We start from the raw sequence: 20738 nt of genomic DNA, 5'->3' as shown, positions 1-20738 counted from the left end.
GCGTCATAGTACACATCACCGGTCTGAATTTTACACTGAAGCTCTCGTGCTTGCGGTAGTGTATGGTCTTCCACAAGTGCTGCAATCTCTTCCGATGGTACTCGATGTTACTGATGGTTGCATACACTTCCTGGACATGACTTGGAAAAGTGGGCGTCTTAAGACAGGCTGGTGGGCATCTGCATACACAGAGCGATCGCACGCTAAGACATAGTGGGGGGTGTGCTATTGCATTACCGTGCGATTGTGGATTTGCATACTTTCGCTGCGTGTGAACGCATCTAGCGAGCAAGTCTGAATCGAGCTCACAAACCGATCCAGTTCTTCAATTCATCAACATCGGTCTCAAACAGATCCGGTTCTTCAATTCATCAACGTCGGTCTCAAACTGATCCAGCTCTTCAATTCATTAAGATCACTCTCAAACCGATCCAGTTCTTTAATTCATTAACATCAGTTCCAACCTGACTGTCTCCAAACATCAGATCCAATCTGATTGTCAACAAACATCAGTTCCAATCCGATCCTGCTTCATCAATTCCATATCATCAATTCTACTCCATCGATTCAACAGCATCGGTTCCAATCTGATTCTGGCACATGAATTCCATATCATCGATTCTACCACTAAAGTTCCACTTCAATTTGCAGTCTAATAAAGTTGTTCCCCAATGTCCTCGCTGTTACGGACTGGGATTTTTGTGGACCCGGGGTGGAAACAGAAGTGGAAGCAGGAACAGATTTTAATTGGAAAGTTGGCTGTTTTATATGGATATTAGTAGACTAGTAGGATGGATAAGCGTGAGAATAACTAAGAATACTATGTTTTTTGCTGTATGGCTGTTGATGACAGCCTTGTTGCTGGGCAGATTATAAGGCTGTCTGGTCAGCTGGTTGGGTTAGCCAATGATATTGCTTGAGGGAGTGGTCAGATGATCAGTATATCTTGGCTTGTTTGAATGTAGACAGCCCTTTTTTCTGGATCTTTGAAACAGATCAGACTGAGTATTGCTGACAATTTGTGTGCTTTATTCAACCTGTTCCAAGAGTATCCTGCTGCAGCTTTGTTACTTTCCTTTCTTCATCTCTATACTTCATCGCTATCCTTCTTTTGTTTGTCATCCCTCCCCCCTTGTTCAATTCTTTCTCACATTTGTGTACGCTCCCTCCCCTCCCCGGTCGGCACCCTCAGGTCACTGCCCTTGTGCAGGACTCGGCACTGACGCCGAGCCCTGCCATATCTGCTCCGCAGCTCCCCCCGTTACCCCAGTGCGCTCCTTTGTCCTGCCCTCCAGCCTCCTTTGCAGCCATTGCACCAGCGGGCATGAGCGCTCCCGCATCCCCCGCTGGTGCCTTTTTCCTGTCACTGCCGCTTACCCGGTGTCCCCCTAGCATTCCGGGTCCCCCGTGCTTGGGGGATCCTTTCTACCTCCCACCATAACAGCAGCTCTGTTAGTCTGCGGGCACTTCAGCCATTTTCCATGGTGGCTATTTTGGGTCCCACCTTTGTAGTGGGACCCAGCCCCAGGGTTCAGCCTTTGGCTGTTCTCTCAGCTGTACTGGCAGCTTGAGCTACACAGCTGCCTGCCACTCTGGCCCCTGCCCCTGTGTTTTCTTCATCCCCTGCTACCTACTCTTTGCATGCCACCCTCTCTGCCTCTCACCTCCTTTTTAACTCCCACCAGCCCCCTTCCCCCCCCAAGGCCTCAGGTTTATTGTATTCCTTACTCTGACACACACCCCCAACCCCCACCTTATTTTAATTCTGACATACTCCCCCCCTTTATCTGGCTATCTTCCCTTGCACATCCATCCCTGCCTGCTTAGATTTTTCTCTAATCGGCTCCCTGCCCCTTTTTATGGCTCTGCTCACTGGCATTTTCCTCTTTCATCTTACATCCATCCACACCCGGTTGGTCTCCTGCACCCTCCCTGCACCCCCTGCTCCTGTGCCCTCTGATCCCCCCCTGTGCTTGCACCCCCTCTGCTGCTCACCTTTCTCCTTTAGTTACAGGTCTGCCTGGCTCCGCGGGCTCCTCAAGATGATGCAGTAGTTCCTGCGGCTACTGTTCCAGTGCGATGGCTAGTGATCCTGTGCGTCTTGCGATGGCCATGGCGGTCAAGCTGGCGGCTCCGCCGTATGAAAACATTGAAGATGGTGCCTTGCAGAAACATTGTAGAGGAGGTTCTGGGACCACCTGGTGCGGGTGAGTATGATTGTGTCACAATTTTTGCTATGACTCCAGTTTTTATTTTTCATCTTCCATTTGCCTGGCGCGCCCGCATGAGATTGACAGGAGGCTTGCGCAGCGGTTAGGCACAGGGTCAGGCGATAATTACAGGGAGGCTTATGACACACGTTATAGAGGTTAGGATTAGGGGTGTGCACCGGCCACTTTTCGTGTTTTGTGTTTTGGTTTTGGATCTGGATCTTTCTTCGTGTTTTGGATCTGGATTGGTTTTCCCAAAACCACCCTTCCGTGTTTTGGGTTCTGGGTTTTGTGTTTTGGATCTGTATTTTTTTGAAAAAAAGCATAAAAACAGCTAAAATCACAGAATTTGTAGGTTTTTCTGCTCCTATGCTATTATTAACCTCAATAACCTTAATTTCCACTCATTTCCAGTCTATTCTGAACATCTCATACCTCACAATAGTGTTTTTATGTCCAAAAGGTTGCACCGAGGTAGCTGGATGACTATGCTAAGCGACACGAGTGGGCGGCACAAACACGTGACCCATCTAGGCGTGAAACTGCAGTGGCAGACAGGATGGCAGTTTGAAAAACTAGGCCCCAAACTGTACATAATGCAAAGAAAAAAAAGAGGTGCAAGATGGAATTGTCCTTGGGCCCTCCCACCCACCCTTATGTTGTATAAACAGGACATGCACACTTTAACAAACCAATCATTTCAGCGCCAGGGTCTGCCACACAACTGTGGCTGAAATGATTGGTTCGTTTGGGCCCCCACAAAACAAGCTGGCAATTAATCTGTCCCTGCACAAACTGGCTCTACGGAGGCAAGATGTCATCCTCATCCTCCTCATCCACCGATTCCTCACCCTCTTCAGTGTGTACATCCTCATCCTCACAGAGTATTAATTCGTCCCTGCTGGAACCACAGGTCCCTTTGTACGTTCTGGAGGCTGGTCTCCCTGGAAGAGTTGATAATTCATTTTATGAACATCATCTTCTCCCCATTTTGAGGAAGCAACCTCCTACGCCTTTCGCTGACAAGGTTCCCGGCTGCACTAAACACTCTTTCGGGGTACACACTGGAGGGGGGGCAACTCAGGTAAAATAGAGCCAGTTTGTACAGGGACCTCCAAATTGCTTCTTTTTCCTGCCAGTACAGGTACGGACTGTCTGACATGCCTACTTGGATGCTGTCACCGATGTAATCCTTTAACAGACAGACGCACACTTGTCGCTGCTGCTTTGAGGATGCAAGTGCGGCTACAGCCCACACATTTCACAAAGACAGAAAAAAAAAAGAATATTTTTATTGTTTGTGTAGCACACTTTGAGGGTGTCACCACCCTTTAACAGACAGACGCACGCTTGTCACTGCTGCTTTAAGGATGCAGGTGTGGCTACAGCCCACACAATTCACAAAGACAGAAAAAATAAGAATATTTTTATTGTTTGTGTAGCACACTTTGAGGGTGTCACCACCCTTTAACAGACAGACGCACGCTTGTCGCTGCTGCTTTGAGGATGCAAGTGCGGCTACATCGCACACAAGTCACAAACACATTAAAAAAATAGTTTTTTATTTTTTGGAGCACTTTGAGAGTTACACCACCCTTTAACAGACAGACGCACGCTTGTCGCTGCTGCTTTAAGGATGCAAGTGCGGCTACAGCCCACACATTTCACAAAGACCTAAAAAAAAAGAACAATATTTTAATTGTTTGTGTAGCACACTTTGAGGGTGTCACCACCCTTTAACAGACAGACGCACGCTTGTCGCTGCTGCTTTGAGGATGCAAGTGCGGCTACAGCCCACACAATTCACAAAGACAGAAAAAAGAAGAAGAATATTTTTATTGTTTGTGTAGCACACTTTGAGGGTGTCACCACCCTTTAACAGACAGACGCACGCTTGTCGCTGCTGCTTTAAGGATGCAGGTGTGGCTACAGCCCACACAATTCACAAAGACAGAAAAAAGAAGAATATTTTTATTGTTTGTGTAGCACACTTTGAGGGTGTCACCACCCTTTAACAGACAGACGCACGCTTGTCGCTGCTGCTTTGAGGATGCAAGTGCGGCTACATCGCACACAAGTCACAAACACATTAAAAAAATAGGTTTTTATTTTTTGCAGCACTTTGAGAGTTACACCACCCTTTAACAGACAGACGCACGCTTGTCGCTGCTGCTTTAAGGATGCAGGTGCGGCTACAGCCCACACATTTCACAAAGACCGAAAAAAAAGAACAATATTTTAATTGTTTGTGTAGCACACTTTGAGGGTGTCACCACCCTTTAACAGACAGACGCACGCTTGTCGCTGCTGCTTTAAGGATGCAGGTGCGGCTACAGCCCACACAATTCACAAAGACAGAAAAAAGAAGAAGAATATTTTTATTGTTTGTGTAGCACACTTTGAGGGTGTCACCACCCTTTAACAGACAGACGCATGCTTGTCGCTGCTGCTTTGAGGATGCAAGTGCGGCTACATCGCACACAAGTCACAAACACATTAAAATTTTTATTTTATTTTTTGGAGCACTTTGAGAGTTACAACACCCTTTAACAGACAGACGCACGCTTGTCGCTGCTGCTTTGAGGATGCAAGTGCGGCTACAGCCCACACAATTCACAAAGACAGAAAAAAAAAGAACAATATTTTAATTGTTTGTGTAGCACACTTTGAGGGTGTCACCACCCTTTAACAGACAGACACACGCTTGTCGCTGCTGCTTTAAGGATGCAGGTGCGGCTACAGCCCACACATTTCACAAAGACAGAAAAAAAAAGAACAATATTTTAATTGTTTGTGTAGCACACTTTGAGGGTGTCACCACCCTTTAACAGACAGACGCACGCTTGTCGCTGCTGCTTTGAGGATGCTGGTGGGATCTAGATGGGATTTGGAACCGAGGACACACTACTTCCATCAAGTGTCTAAATCCCACTGCACTAATGGTGGATACCGGACGCACGTCTAACACCAACATAGCAGTCAAGGCCTCAGTTATACGTTTTGCTTCAGGATGACTGCTGTCGTACTTCATCCTCATCGCTAGGGACTGTTGGAGGGTCAATTGTTTAGTAAAAGTAGTGATGTTCCTACTTCCTCTCTGGGATGATGAACAACTCCCAGCAGCAGCAACAGCACTAGGAGGAAGAGGTTCTTGATCTTTCCCTATTTTATTTTTATCGGAGAAAGTTTGGTCCTCCATTTATGTTTTTTTTTTGTTTGGACTGGAGTGTACTTTCGGGGGTTACAGCACCCTTAACGGTCAAGCCAACCGGCCCTTTACTTATGACACAGGCGCACGCTTGGCACTACTTTGTTGATGCACGTGCGGCTACTGCGCACACAATTCACAAACACAGAAAATAATTTTTTTTTGGTTTGGACTGGAGTGTACTTTCGGGGGTTACAGCACCCTTTAACGGTCAAGCCAGCCGGCCCTTTACTTATGACACAGGCGCACGCTTGGCACTACTTTGTTGATGCACGTGCGGCTACTGCGCACACAATTCACAAACACAGAAAATATATTATTTTTTAGCACTTGGGGGGAGCACCCCTGATGGACAGAGCACCCCCTGGACAACACTACAGCACTCCTTTAGGACTGGGACACTACACAGGACTTTGGAGTGGACACAGCCCCTATGGAGAACTGACTGCACAACACAGTCCAGCCAGCCCCTATGGACTTTGAAGTAGTGGACACAGCCCCTATTAACAACAGCAGCACAGCACAACACAGCCAGCCCCTATGGACTTTGAAGTAGTGGACAACAGCAGCACTACACTACACTACACAGCCCTAACTCCCACCCTCCCTCTTCACTGTCCACAACCGAGTGAGAAAATGGCGCCGACGTGGGTACCTTATATAGGATCCAAAACCCGCGAGACTCGGAAGGCGGGATGATGATGTTTTGCCTCGATTTCAGATCCGAGTCAGGCGGGAAAAGTCGAGCCTGACTCGGATCGGACTCGGATCGGGGGGGCTCGGGGGGGTTCGGATTTCAGAAATCCGAACCCGCTCACCCCTAGTTAGGATACAAGGATACTGTACATGGTGTGAATTCAGCTTTTTCTGTGCGCTTTGTGCTTCAGCGAATAAGGATCCGCAGAAATATATTTGCTGATTTTTCTTGCTCATTATGGGATGTCATAGGGTGGAATCAGGCTACACAGACGAGTGTCGCAATTTTTGTGAATATAATAATTTGGTTGTAGGACATGCTCCGCTTTGCCATGGGATATTTGGAGAGCGGATTGCAGAGCATGGGTAGTTTTATTAATACATCTGTGTTGTGATTGACATGTTTGTCTAGTCCAGAAATTTGACATGGGGTGATTTTGATGCCCAATGCGGGCGGAACCATGACGGTAGGGTGGTTATGCCTTTTGGGAGCAAAAGGTAGTTAGTTTTGTTTATAGGTCACGTAGCAGCGTCGACCCTCCTTGGTCATGGGGCTGCCTCACATTACCTCTTTGAAACGTGGGTAATCCTGGTTTAGAAGGCATATGTTTTGCCAGTTATAATCCCCGATGCATTGTAGGTCAGGCTGTCGTTTGCCCTCATGCCACACCTGCGGGGGTGAGCTCCTGTCCAAGGATTGCCGACGTGAATAGGGGTGTTTACCTTACCGACTTAGGAGTTAGCTAGTTAGGCTCGGTCACCATTTTTGTTTGGCTGCTTTTTCTCTGTGGTTATAGCTAACTTGATAGGTAGATTTTGTTGTGGTTGTAGGGTTTCTTCATTCGTTTTTGTTGGACATTGGTATAGCCTCTCCTTGACAGGACCCATAGTTTGCATTCTGTCGGGATTTATTACTGAGGTTTGCCGGCCAAGGTTGTGGCTGGGGTGTTGCTGGGGCGGATGGAGGTGTATTTCCTTGTCCCCCCCCCTTGCAGGATCTCTATCTCACCGGTGAGGTGATCCCCACGCAGGTTGCGGGTTAGTTTCGGTTAGTGCAGCATTCATCCTATACATGGTGGTATCCTATACCTTGTGGAGTTCCATTAATTATGCCATCACCGTAGGTCCTTCAGAGCAGTTTCCACATTTTGACGAGTTTTTGGTTTTAGTTTGCAGTTTTGGTTATGTTGATTTTCTGGTTACGTTTATTCTGGGTTGGCTTTTCGTTTGTTGTCTTGCACTCGTAGCCCGGGCAATGCATGGGGTTTCAGTGGTGTTCAGGTGAATTAGCAAATAAATGTTTGCCTTCGGGTGGTGCGATTTCCGGCACCTATTTCAAGAAATCCATTTCTCTTACTTTCGTGTGTTCATGCCGGCACTGAACAGGTCGGTGTAGCACATCATCTGGACTGATTTCTCTTCATAGGTGCAGGAAGGAGTGTCGTCTGTTCGGACCTCCTCTTTTTTGCACAGTCGCCTTTTTCCGTGTTTTGGGGGTTCCAGTTGCACATGACATGATTGTAAGTTTTGTGTCCTGTTTGTCTGTTGGCGATCGAGATAGCAGGTTATGGTTGTTTGGTAGGTTTTGTAGCGTAGTGGGAAATGGACGCATATCACACTAGACATTTAGGGTTTGAGTCTCAGTGGAAACAATTTAAAATAAAAAAAATAAAAAAGTGACTGGGTTTGTAAGTTGTTTGCTTATAATTGCAGGTTGTTTATAGGTTTACACAGTTAGAGCGAGCACTTCGTTGTTGGGCCAGGTTTCTGGTTCAATCTAACGGTGAACTTATTTGGCCTTCAGTTGCAATTGTTGCTGCAACTTTTTACCAATGCGGCTGGCTGGCCAGGTTTTTTGGCTTCCAGTTGGAGGGAAATTTTCCTGCGTGGTTTATTACGATGTAGGTCTTACGTTCCCAATTTTCATGGCCATATAAGTCTGGTCAGTGCGACTGAGGATTAATTATTTTCTAATCGACAGAATTGGGTGTAGCTCATGCCATCGACAACCGAAACCCGTTCCTTTTGCATTTGCTTTGTCATTTAGTTTTGTGCGTTTAGGTACCAAATTTTAGATTTTGACATACAATTTGTGCTGCGGTCTCTCGTTCCAATGATACCCCGGACGTAATCGTCTGCCTGGCAGTTTTGGCAAGCTTATGGGCTCAGCCATCTACGGAGGGTAAGTTTTTCAATATTTGCTTTACTTCTTTGTTTGGAACCATTTGGAGCAGGGTGGGTCCAAAGCCTCTGCGGTGGCGGCGCCAGCAGGGATCTCACTCTATTGTAAGCTTAAAGGTATTCATGTACAAACCCAGTCATTTATTACATGTTGGCTGAAGGGGTTACTCGTTCGCATCGTCTCCTTGCGGCCCTTTGATGTGCAGCTTTTGATGACGTTGCTTGTGGTTACGGGTCAGGTAGCTTCTGACGGGTGAGGCCTCGCTTTTACATTTGAACTTTTCAGCTGCAATTTTTGGAGTGTTTAGTTTCTTCAGGGATTTTGTTTAAAGATATTGTTTTTAGGAGATCAGTGGTGCTTTGCAAGTTTTCGTTGGGTAGTTGAGACCATACAGGTGGGGGTGGATAGTTTACTTTTCTCAACATCCAGAGGTTCATTTGCCCGGTACGCCTTGCGGTGCATTATAGATGTGGCGTCCTACTAGTAGAACACAAGGATGGTTTACATGCCAATCTTACCCTGCATACCACATTTCACTTAGAACACAAGGGTGGTTTACATGCCATTCTTACCCTGCGTACCACATTTCAGTTAGAACACAAGGGTGGTTTACAGGCCAATTTTACCCTGCGTACCACATTACAGTTCTCTACTGTTTTTGTCAAGGTTTGATTGGGGCAATTTCTATGCTTCAGCTTCTAGTACTCATTTTCTTCAAATTGGGGCAGCTATTGGCGCAGTGATTGCGGGGGCATTTACTGCAGAGTTTAGGGTGCGCAAACGGCTGACTATGAGACATATACCTGTTGCGACTAGAGCTAGCTGCGCACCTGGCGCCAACCTGAAACATTGTTTACCAACCAATCGTTGAACGACTAGCATTCAACAATTGGGGGTGGGGTTGAAGGGATTTTTTAATTTTTCCTCCCAGGAGCCTTGATCCGGCCCTATTTGGTTCACGGGTAGGTTTTTTAGTTTTTCCCCTTCACTCCCCTCTTATGCATCCCTGCTAGTTAGTTGCTATGTGTCTTCTTAAAGTTGTGTCGGGATGGTTTGGGTTTGGTGTGATACTCATCGTATGAAACTTTGTTGCTCACTGGGATTGCAGCATTTGACAGTTTGGTTTGAGAATGATGTGCGAAGTTTGGTGTAGAGTTTTGTGCTTAATTTTCTTGTGTCCTCAGTGACTAAATAGGATGTGCCTGACCAGGAGGTGTTGCCTGTCAGGAGCAACGATGTGCGGCAGCGGAAAGGTGTTGAGTGATCATTCGTGGTGAGAAGTTTTTGTTGGGATAAAGGCCAAATGGAAGGATGTGTGATATGTATGGTGCATAGTTTGACTTGGAAAGTGGTGTGTAAACATGGTGCTTTAGACAGGGCGAGGAAGAAGGTGAATGTGTCAGAAGCCTGTCATGTGGTGTCACTGGGTGGCTTGGTTGTGAGTCATAGCTTTTATTTGGTGACTTAACTCTGTATTTTTCAATCCTGATGGATGGCATCTTGATGACTTGGATCAGTTTGCTTATTAAGGAATTCTTGTTCTGGGCTAGGTCGTGTTTGGTGGCGGGCCAGTTTCCTTTGGAGTCTGGCTTTGGCGGGAGTATGCTGCAGCTCAGTGGCTTTATGTGGCATAAGATACGTTGTGGGGGCACTTGCTCTCGATTAACCTGGCGAATTTGCCCTGCTCCGTGCGAGGGGACCCAGGCGCTTTTGTACGGAAGCATCTCGGATTGGCCCAGGAGGGAAGTGGGACCCTCACAGCGTTAGTGCGTCTAGAGGGGGGGCGTGTCAGTCGTTCCCCGAGTATTTGAGCAAAGTAAAGGCTAGAACTGAGCCTGCAGCGTCTCTTTGCCACCCTGGTTAGGTTAATTAATTATAAATAAAAGCTGTGACCTTTTAGCCAAGCTCTTGCTCTGTGTCATTATTTATTAGTTTAAGTTAAACAAGCTAGACAAGGTTGTTAAGGGTTAGAAGCAATAAACAAATGTATATCTTAATGAAAATATACAGATAGTAACTCGAGTCCCAATGTAAATAAACTTAGAACCGGGGTATGTGGCTGATAGATAACTGTAATGGGAGATATGAAGTCAGTGTCCAGAAAAGTGGCAGAGATGTTTGAAGTGGAATCCAGAAATTATGTAAATATGGCTGAATGAGATATCCAGATATCCTGTAAAATGGCTGAATGAGATATGATATCCTGTAGAATGACTTGAAAGAGATATCCTGATATCCTGTAGAGTGACTTGAATGAGGGTTTAACGACAGTTTCAGAACACAGGAGTGGGTAACCTGTGGGATACAGGGTAGTCACCAACGGACTGGAGGCTGTGGGACTGGTCAAAGCAGTGCTGGGAGATCTGTGGTAGCCAACTTAGCTGACAGGAGGCAAAGGTAGCACCAGAGCAGGAACAAGGCTTAGGAGCACAGGGAACTCTCTCACAGCAAGCTGTGAAACACATGCACTGGCAACTATAGGGAGCTCCAAACTCCCTTAAGTAGCCAGAAGCAGAGCGTGAGTGGCTGGGAGAGATCACCTGATGCATCAGGATAGGCTCACTATGTCAAAGTCCCTGAGGCAAGATGGCCACGCCCAGACATCCGCAGCACGGTATGCCGATAGCCTTACTCCTGCCAGCAGGACCCACAGACAGTAGACCACCGCGCGCACCCAGTGCCAGTCTCAAAGTAACAGCTTCCCCACCGGATGGACCACGCACAGTGGGCCTGATTCAGACCCTCTCACAAGCGCTATGTGCTCACGAGTGGTTCGATGTTTGGCCACTGCGCATGCGCACGCCGGAGCCGGCTCCGATGTGCGCATGCGTGAGACCCGGCTAGCGACGGGTGCTCTGTCGCTATGGGTCTCACACCAAAGTGGGGCAGCTGTCGATTTTGATTGACAGCTTGCCCCATTTTGGAGGCAGGCGGGGGGGTGGCTGGCCAAATGGAGGCGTTCCCGAAGGAACGCCTGCCATTTGGGGGCGGCCCCACTGACATCATGAGTGATGTCAGTGGATGAGCTTCCAGCTCTAATAGAGTCGAAAGCTCACTGGGGCTTGCGGGAACGAGACCCTACCACAAGGGTCTCGACGCAAGCCCTGATGGTCGCGATGGTCGAGACCATCACGACCATCACCTGGCCGCTCGCAATAGCTGTGGGTGGTCACCCACAGCTAAGCGAGCAGCCAGGAGGCCACACCAAAAGAAAAAAAATGCCCTGATTCAGAGTGTCCAGCTCTGAATCAGGCCCAGTGTCCGCACTGGTAAGCACCACAAGCTCCTGGGAAGAGATACCCTGGTTGTGACAGTACCCCCCTCCTTTTGGGTGGCCTCAGGACACTCCTTTGGCTTCCCAGGATGGGTTAGGTGAAACTTACGGATAAGTGGATCTCTTTGGCCCTGGTCCAACAGTGTTCCTCCGGACCATAGCCTGCAAGTGACCATGATGAATGCGGGAATCCAGTACCTGTGCCACCTCAAATTCCACACCCTTTTCAGTTTGGACTTTAGGAGGAGTAGGAAGGATGTGAAGGATTTTGTTGAGGATCAAAGGCTTGAGCAAAGATATATGGTAGGAATTGGGTATTTTTAAGTATGGAAGGAGTTGTAAATGATAGGAGACTGGATTAATAACTTCTAAGATTGAGAATGGTCCAATGAACTGAGGGATGAATTTCATAGATGGTACCCGAAGATGTAGATTATGGGTGGAGATCCACACTTGATCCACTACCTGCATCTTAGGAACCACTGTATGTTTTCTGTCAGCTTGTTTTTTGTATTGCAGTGAAGTCTTAGTAAGGGCTGTCTCTCTCAGTAAAACCATTGCTTTGAGGCTGATAAACTGTGGAAAAGTTACATTTAACCTGTAACACGGAGCAGAGGGCCCTCCAAAATTTTTCCACAAATTGAACCCCCTGGTTGGAAGTCCATGCAACCTAAATATGTGATGCACAAATAGATGAGCCAAGTCAGGACAGATGGTAACTTCTTGAGTGGAATATAGTGGACCATTTTTGAGAAACGATCCACTACCCCCCAGATGGTGGTATACCAATTGGAAGGAGGCAGATCCGTTACAAAATCCATGGGCAAGTGTGTTCATGGACGAGATGGTACAGGAAGAGGCATCAATTCACCAGCCGGAGCAAGTCGAGGGGATTTATGTTGAGCACTCTGGGTACAAGATGACACAAACCTCAGTTACCTCAGACTTCATTGCTGGCCACCAGTATGACCTTTGCAGGAACTCCATGGTTTTACGGATGCCGGATTGACCAGAAAAGCCGGAAGAGTGAGCCCAGTTCAACAGTTGTTTCCACAATTCCGGGGCCACAAAGGTCTTTCCAGTGGGAGGTTGTAATTGGACAGCAGCAAAAACTTTAGATTCTCATACAGGTGTATCTCGTAGCATGCCTAAGTCATTACCAGTGAAAAAAATTAGCGTGACAGCGCATCGGCTTTTTGATTCAGGACTCCTGGGCGGTACGTTAGGGTAAAGGAGAAACGAGCAAAGAAGATGGCCCAGCGAGCCAGGCAAGGACTAATACATTGTATGTTTTTCAGATAAAGAAGATTGCGATGATCGGTGAAGATGGTAAAGGAAAATTTGGCACCCTCTAAGAAGTACCACCATTCCTCCAACTCCAGTTTCACAGCCAGTAGCTCCTATTTGCCAATGGCGTAGCTTTTTTCTGCAGGGGAGAACTTTCTTGAGTAGAATCCACAGGGATGGATCCTATTGTCTACAAACATTTGAGATAGAACTGCCCCCACTGCCTCAGATGAGGCATCTACCTACAATAAAAAAGGCCTGTTGGTATCTGGTTGTCGCAATACTGGTGCTGAAATGAAAACTTGTTTAAGTAGCTGAAAAGCTGTCTCTGTCTCAGGAGGCCAAAATGAAGGATTGGCATCTTTCCGGGTTAAGGCCGTGATGGGAGCCATTAATGAGGAGAAGCCTTTAATGAAGCGTCTGTAATAATTGGAGATGCCAAGGAGTCTCTGGATGGCTTTCAGAGATGTCGGCCAGGGCCAATCTAGTATAGCCTGGACCTTCTTGGGGTCCATTTCCAACCCATATCCGGAGATGATATACCCCAAGAAGGAGATGCTTGGGACACTGAAGATACACTTCCCCAATTTATGGTATAGGTGGTTCTTCCTCAACTGAGACAAGTCTTCTTTAACATGATGCCAGTGTTCAACTGGAGAAGAAGAAAAAATCGAAATGTTGTCTAAATAAACCACAACGAGACATATAGGAGATCTCTAAAGATCTCGTTGACGAATCCCTTGAAAACTGCAGATGCATTGCAAACCCCGAATGACATGACCAGATACTCGAAGTGACCGTCACGTGTATTGAACGCAGTTTTCCACTTGCCACCTGCATGAATTCGGATGAGATTATAGGCACCTCTTAGGTCAAACTTAGAGAATACGGTGGATCCTTTGACTCTGTCAAATAGTTCAGTAATTAATGGAAGAGGGTATCTGTTCTTAACTGTGATGTCATTGAGACCCCTGTAATCAATACATGGTCGGAGGCCTCCATCTTTCTTAGAAACAAAAAAGAAACCCGCACTGGCAGGAGATGTAGAAGGTTGGATAAATCCTTTTTCCAAATTCTCTTTAATGTATTCTGACATGGCAACGGTCTTGGGCATCGACAAAGGATAAGTGCGGTCATGAGGGGGCGTCTTTCTAGGCATCAATTTGATTGGACAGTCTCATTCCCTGTGAGGAGGTAAGACGTTAGCCTGTTTCTCAGAAAAAACATCAGAAAATTATTGATATTCTTCAGGAATTTGTGGTATTTTAGAAATGACAATCTTTCTAACAGGTTGGATCTTCAGAAGGCAAGAACCTTGGCACGCCTTACTCCAAGATTCAACTTGAATAGTCATCCAGTCAATCTTAGGGTTGTGTTTACGTAGCCATGGGAATCCAAGTATGATATCATGGGATGCCTTGGGTATTATTAAGAAACTGATATGTTCAGAATGGAGAGCTCCGATACGAACCCGGAGAGGTTGTGTTAGTGTCTGTGTTTGTTGTGGACCCGGGGTGGAAACATGGGTGAAAAACCCTGAACAGGTTTAAACTGGAAAGTAAGTTGTTTAATGTAGATGTTGGTAGAAATTAACAATAAGATAACTAAAGTCCAGTAATAACAAACCAATAACTGTAGCAGGAGGAAACTGTAGTGAGTGGGAATAAATAAATGTCCAGCACAGTGACAGAGATGAATAAGGTGAATCCAGACTGTAATGGTGAAGTGGAAATCCGGGTATGCAGAATAATGGCTTGAGAGGGATATCCGGAAATGCTGTGATGATGTCTGTACAGGAATGGGTTAACTGAGGAGACAGGTTCAGGAAGGAGTGGGTCTGGTGGAAGGTGCTGGGCGATCTCCAGCAGAGTGCAAGGCAGAGCGGTGCAGGCTGCAGGGAGCCAAAGGCAGACAAGGAGCTAAGCACCGAAGCACAGGTCTCAGGGTCAGGAGTGCAATCCAAGATTGCTTGGACTTTCTTGGGGTCCATTTCCAACCCTGATCCGGAAATGATATATCCAAGAAATGTAATACTTGGTACACTGAACACACATTTCTCCAGCTTACAATACAGTTGATTCTTTCTCAGACAAGACAAGATTACTTTGACATGATTGCGGTGTTCTTCAGGAGAGGATGAAAAAATCAAAATGTCATCTAAATAGATGACAACTGAGACATATAAAAGATCCCTAAAGATCTCATTAACAAAACCTTGAAAAACATTACACAGCTCGAACGGCATGACCAGATATTCAAAATAACTGTCCCTTGTGTTGAATGCTGTTTTCCACTCGTCACCTGCTCGTATACGGATCAGATTGTATGCACCTCAGAAATCTAACTTGGAAAATATCACGGATTCCTTAACCCCGTCAAATAATTTGGTGATTAATGGTAGTGGGTATCTGTTCTTCACCGTGATATCATTCAGGCCTCTATAATCTATACATGGTCTCAAACCTCCAACTTTTTTAGAAACAAAGAAGAATCCCGATCCAGCAGGTGAAGTAGATGGTCCGATAAATCACTTTTTTAAATTCTCTTGGATGTATTCCGACATGGCGTCGGCTTCTGGTAAGGACAACGGATAGGTGGTGGGTGCAGGGTTGATTGTGTAAAAAATAGATGTTAGCGATAAGGTGCTGAATGCTTCAGGTGCTAGTCTAAAGTTTAGAGCAATGTTTAGTATTCTGTTTGAGTGATGACTGGGCCCATAACCTAGTAGCAGAGTAGGCTAACAGTGGTATGCAGTGGAATGATGCTGGGTGTATATTTTATACAGTCAAATTAGCATCCAGGAGAGAATAAACTGTGCAAAAGTGTATGTGATGTTTAGTGTGTTGTGTGATGTTTGGTGCTGGTGGCAGTTAGTCCACACATTGTACAGCTTAACCAGTTCTTAGGTGTATTGAACTAGGTAGAAACAATAAGCAGTATAAAAGCACAGGAATGTTACAGGTGTAACAGTATTAATGATGCAGCTTGGAACTTTAGGGTACCACTGGGTGCTGTCATTTGCCAGATGTCTTTGCCTGTGTATTCAGCCTTGTAAGGGCTTTGTTGGGAGGTTGTGATAATCTCCAATGCGTTTCAGCTGTGGTGGCCTTCCAGTGGGAGTGTTGTTGTAACATGCCAATTCTGCAGGTTAAAAGTCTACTTTTAACCTTACAATGCTGAATACACAGGCGAAGACATACTAACAAGTGATCACTTCGCAATCTGACAAGCCATGGTCACGTGACAGGAAGCTGGAAGCTCCAACAAGCAGGAGAAGACGGGCACCAAACATCAAGCCGACGAGGGGAAGGAATGGTCAGCTGTCGAGACCCATGTAAGTCTCTGCACCGGAGGGGGTGCCCGGTGGCTTGTTCCTTGGAGCCATAACCGGTACATCTCTCCATAGGGAAGCGGTATGAAATACCGCCGGCCGCATGGCCAGGAGTTCGACAAATGAAGAGAACCTGGCAGTGGCAGCCCGACAGGGCTGGAAATCCTGATCGTCTGTAAGTGAGTACTTACTAACCTAACCCCTATAACCCTAACCCTTCTTAGGGGTGCCTAACCCTAACCTCCCCCCCTGTGCCTAACCCTAATCCCCTCTATAAGTGCCTAAACCTAACCCCCCTCTCCCCACTGCCTAAACCTAAGTCCCCCGGGGTGGTGCCTAACCCTAACCTCCCCCGGGGGGTGCCTAACCCTAACCCTCCCTCCCTCTAGCCTAACCCTAACCCTCCCAGGGGGTGCCTAACACTAAGTCCCTTCCGGGAGCCCTAAACCTAACCCTCCCCCCCGCGGCTGTCCGCTCGCGGCACCCGGCATCGGAAAAATTACAGGCGTCTAGATTTAGATGCCTGTCATTTAACCCTCGCCGGGATAAAGCAGTCAGGAAGCCAGCTGTCGGGCTTACATCAGCCGGCTTCCCGATTGCATCTGCTCCATAGATAGCGGCTCACCTCCCTGGAACACAGTCCAGGCGGGCGCCTGGTGACATGCGCACTGCTGGTATCTGTTCCCGGAAGAGTGAAGCTCAGTCCAGAGCACTCCTCAGTATTACTCCAGCGGCCATACTCTTTTGCCCCAAGTAGACTACCCCTGGCAATGGCAGCAATACAATTACAAGTGAGTTATCACCACTTACCACCGATGATCCTTCAGACAGTGAGACTAGCGGGACGCCACAGTCGACCTATACATATATTTTTTTTACCTATATTTTGGACTTACTAAATAGATTTAGATCTACCATCTCTAATGACATTATTCTAAGAACCAGGAATCCACTGGGCCTTGTATGCCACATACTTGGAAGTGTGCTCCATATGAGACGATTGGACACAGTGCAGTACTCATAATATCAGAGCTGTTTATTTATCCACACCTACTATATATTTATTACCCAGTTATATGTTGGTGATTGATCTATCTGCAATACTATTTGTTCTGCATTGTGTTTGCTATTGTTTTTTTTGTTTGGTTGTATTACAATATTGAGTAAATAATTTGATAACTACACATTTGACTATGCACATCAATTTAGGCTGAGCACAGCACAGTCTTGAGAAAGTCCCGGCATTCCACGGGACGAAACATGTTGAGAGACACTGATTCCTCCTCTCCATGCAGGCTCTGGTCTTCAGCTTTGGTGTTCGGGAGAAAATCGTGCACACTACCCGGCACCAAGTATTGATTTGCGGCAATGTTGTGATACAGCACCACTCCCGGTATCACTCCCGGCTACTAATACCTCAAAGGTACGGGAACGTCTGACATCTGGATCCCCCGCAGCATGACCACGGTATCTATCAGCAGATTGGTGATTATTAGGGATATATTACCAAAGGGGGATATTAACTGAATTATAAGTGGTACTGTACAATACCAAAACTGTGTGCACTTGGACGCCAGTGGCACAGGAATTTTTTACACTGCTACACTCTGACTGGTTTTATTTGACCTGCTTGATGGAACTTTTAAAAGTAAAACAACTGCTATAATATATAAAACAAATTATTATGTTGCAGATTTTCCACAAAATTATAGCTATTTGAAGTGATACATTGTTCTGGACATTTTGCTGGAAGCTATCTTGCATACTTCTCATAGACTTCACTATTCACTGGGTATAAATTTAAGAGTTTATTGCTGTTATGTGTGTAAATTTGTGAATTGTATTACTAGGTTGCAGGCTTACCAACAGATACAGCAACTAGAAGTGACATACTGTTCTGAATATTTTGTGGGAATTTCTTTTTCATATTTTTCATAGATTTTTTCATTTTTTCTGGTAATATTTTTATTGCTGCTATATATTGTCAAAGCTAAATAATTGGCTGAGACAAGTTCAGTTTAAAATTTAATCGCAGCGACGCCATCTTGTGACTGGCCGCAAGACGCCATCTTGGAAATGAGATCGCAAGATGCCATTTTGCGAATGGCCGCGTAAGCGCCATTTTAGATAAACTCACATTTTAGTACATGTGGCGATGATACTATTAGCACCATGCGATTGCATTTTTCACCATTTCTCATACACACATTAATACGCACAATTGCACTGTTAACTAGTCGCATATTAGCGAATGCATAGGACTTTGTATGAAACCGCTGTTTTATTAGCTTTATGCGCACGCATCTGCCCCAAGTTAACTAGCATCCTTATATCAAACCCTGTATACCCACACATTACATATTCACACATAAGGTTCAATAAGCTTTAAAGTGTATGATTTAAGTTGGTTCAGTTAGTTTAAATGCTGAGAAATAAAGGTATTTGATAACTAAGGTATTATACATGCTAAATAAGTTGTATTTGGTTTTGTACTGATGCATATTCTTTTTACAGTATTCCGGTGTTATCGGTGGGGAGGTCGCATCATGCAAACTCAAGTTATGGATCGCAGAGCCTACAAGCAACAAAATGTATATTTCATGAACAACTGTTAGGATGTTGCAGGGGACGTGAAGAGGAAGATCCCCAGCTGTTAGAGGCAGGGAGAGTCTATTTGAACCAGCCTGTTAAATGTGCTGTAACAGATGCTTCTCCCCTGGGAACCAATGACATCAGCTCAGCAACAAACTTCCCTATTGTCCTGTTTATTCTGGGGGGGGTATAAATATGTGTGCTCGAACGCTGGTTCTTAGACTTCATGCTGAATGCTGTATGACTAGGGGTCTCTTGCTGATGCCTATCTCCGGGTCCGGAGATACTGTACTTGGGTCTGTATAATTTCCTTTTGCGCCTAGATCAATTGCGTGTAACTATCTGAACTTTTGCCTGAATAACACTTGTGCTTTGGAACCACAGATTCCACGTCTAAGTCTTTATTTATGGTATGACTGCGTACACAAATTAGCGTCATCCTTAGAAGGTATAGGCAGGATATTAGAAGGTATAGGCAGGACATTAGAAGGTATAGGAAGGTGTGTATAGAGGTTCTGATCCAGTATCGTTAGTTGGGGGCTCATAGTGAAGTCACTTACTTGCTCACACGGTACATACGTCTATCGATATTTCAGCAAAGGGTGGAGTGGCCACATGCAGGGTTTGCCTGCAACCGCTTTGTGCTGAAAGATCAAAGTTTGTTTTCCTCTGTTGATAGAACCTTACGTTTAAAGGGGTATCGCAGTACTGAGTACGCGGCTAAGTCGCAGGTTTGCGCATAGCAAAAGACGCACTTTTGTGTACGCAGTTAAAAAGCCATTGTACGGTTGTGTGGTAGTCGCATTATTGTGTATGCGACTGGTCGCACAATAGCGTATATGTACTTCCGGTTGTGCTGCCACGTGTTTGAACAAAGCCATTGAGGTTTACATTTTTTTCTATTACTAATATCTGGGTTAACGTGTATTTTTCTGCGCAATAAAAAAGTGTGTAACAGTGAATATTTGTTGAGCAAAGTTAGGGCTATCGTATGATCTTTAAGGGCTAGGTGCAAGGGTTAGTCTAGCCGCTCGGTAAGCAGCTTTACCATTCTATACACAGTAGCAGGTGTACATGTTGTCTTTGTTGTAGAGAGGTGCGTGAGAGTATCCGACATATAAACTCTCATAGGTGTGGAAGTTGCCTTACTAAATCTTATCCAGGTGTGGAAGTTGCCTTTTTCAAATCTTATCCAGGTGTGGAAGTTGCCTTACTAAATCTTATCCAGGTGTGTGGGCGCCGCCGACTTAAATCGTCCACAGGTAAGTGAAAGTATCTTGATTGTCTTTCACTGGTTTAAATCTTTATTGAAAAGCGTAGGAGTTGTCTCAGAATGGGAGCCACGCAAACAGTAGAGATGTTAGGCAATGATGTGCTGCAAATGGAGGAGCTAATCGGATCGGCCTGTCGTATCATGCATACCAAGTACGGTACTTATGCAATAAGGTATTGTGATTTATGGTTTAATATGATGAGGAAGAGTGTTAGACCGTTTCCCAGAATTGGTAGTTTTGATAAAAATGTGTTAGACAATGTCCGGGATCACATCAGTTTGATGTGCTCCCGAGAGAAAAAGGTTAAATATTTTGCATGTTTAAAACTGGGGCAGCATGAAGGGGATGCGTGGCTTAAAAATGTGCAAACTAGCGTCGTGAGCACATTGCCAGAAAATACATCCACGATGCTGAATTGCAATACGGGCGAGCCGCAAAATGTCTCGCACGTGGGGCAAGGTAGCGTCGTGGAGAGTATTGCCAGCAGTTCACGCTCACCTCCCCCATCTTATGTGGATGGAGGTGCAAGTACAGTTACCAAAATAACCCTAAAAATTTAACAATCAACTTGTACCCTCTCTTAAGCAACTAAAAAGAAAATGTTTATGACGCGGATGATGAGCCTATTGTAATGTCTGCCATTTCCCATGCTGTGCAGATGATAGATGCTGCATCACCACAATC

This window comes from Taudactylus pleione, unplaced genomic scaffold, assembly GCF_031769625.1.
Source record: "Taudactylus pleione unplaced genomic scaffold, aTauple2 ptg000146l, whole genome shotgun sequence".
Lineage (NCBI taxonomy): Eukaryota > Metazoa > Chordata > Amphibia > Anura > Myobatrachidae > Taudactylus > Taudactylus pleione.
The sequence above is the reverse complement of the archived record's forward strand: the minus strand, read 5'-3'. Positions refer to the sequence as shown.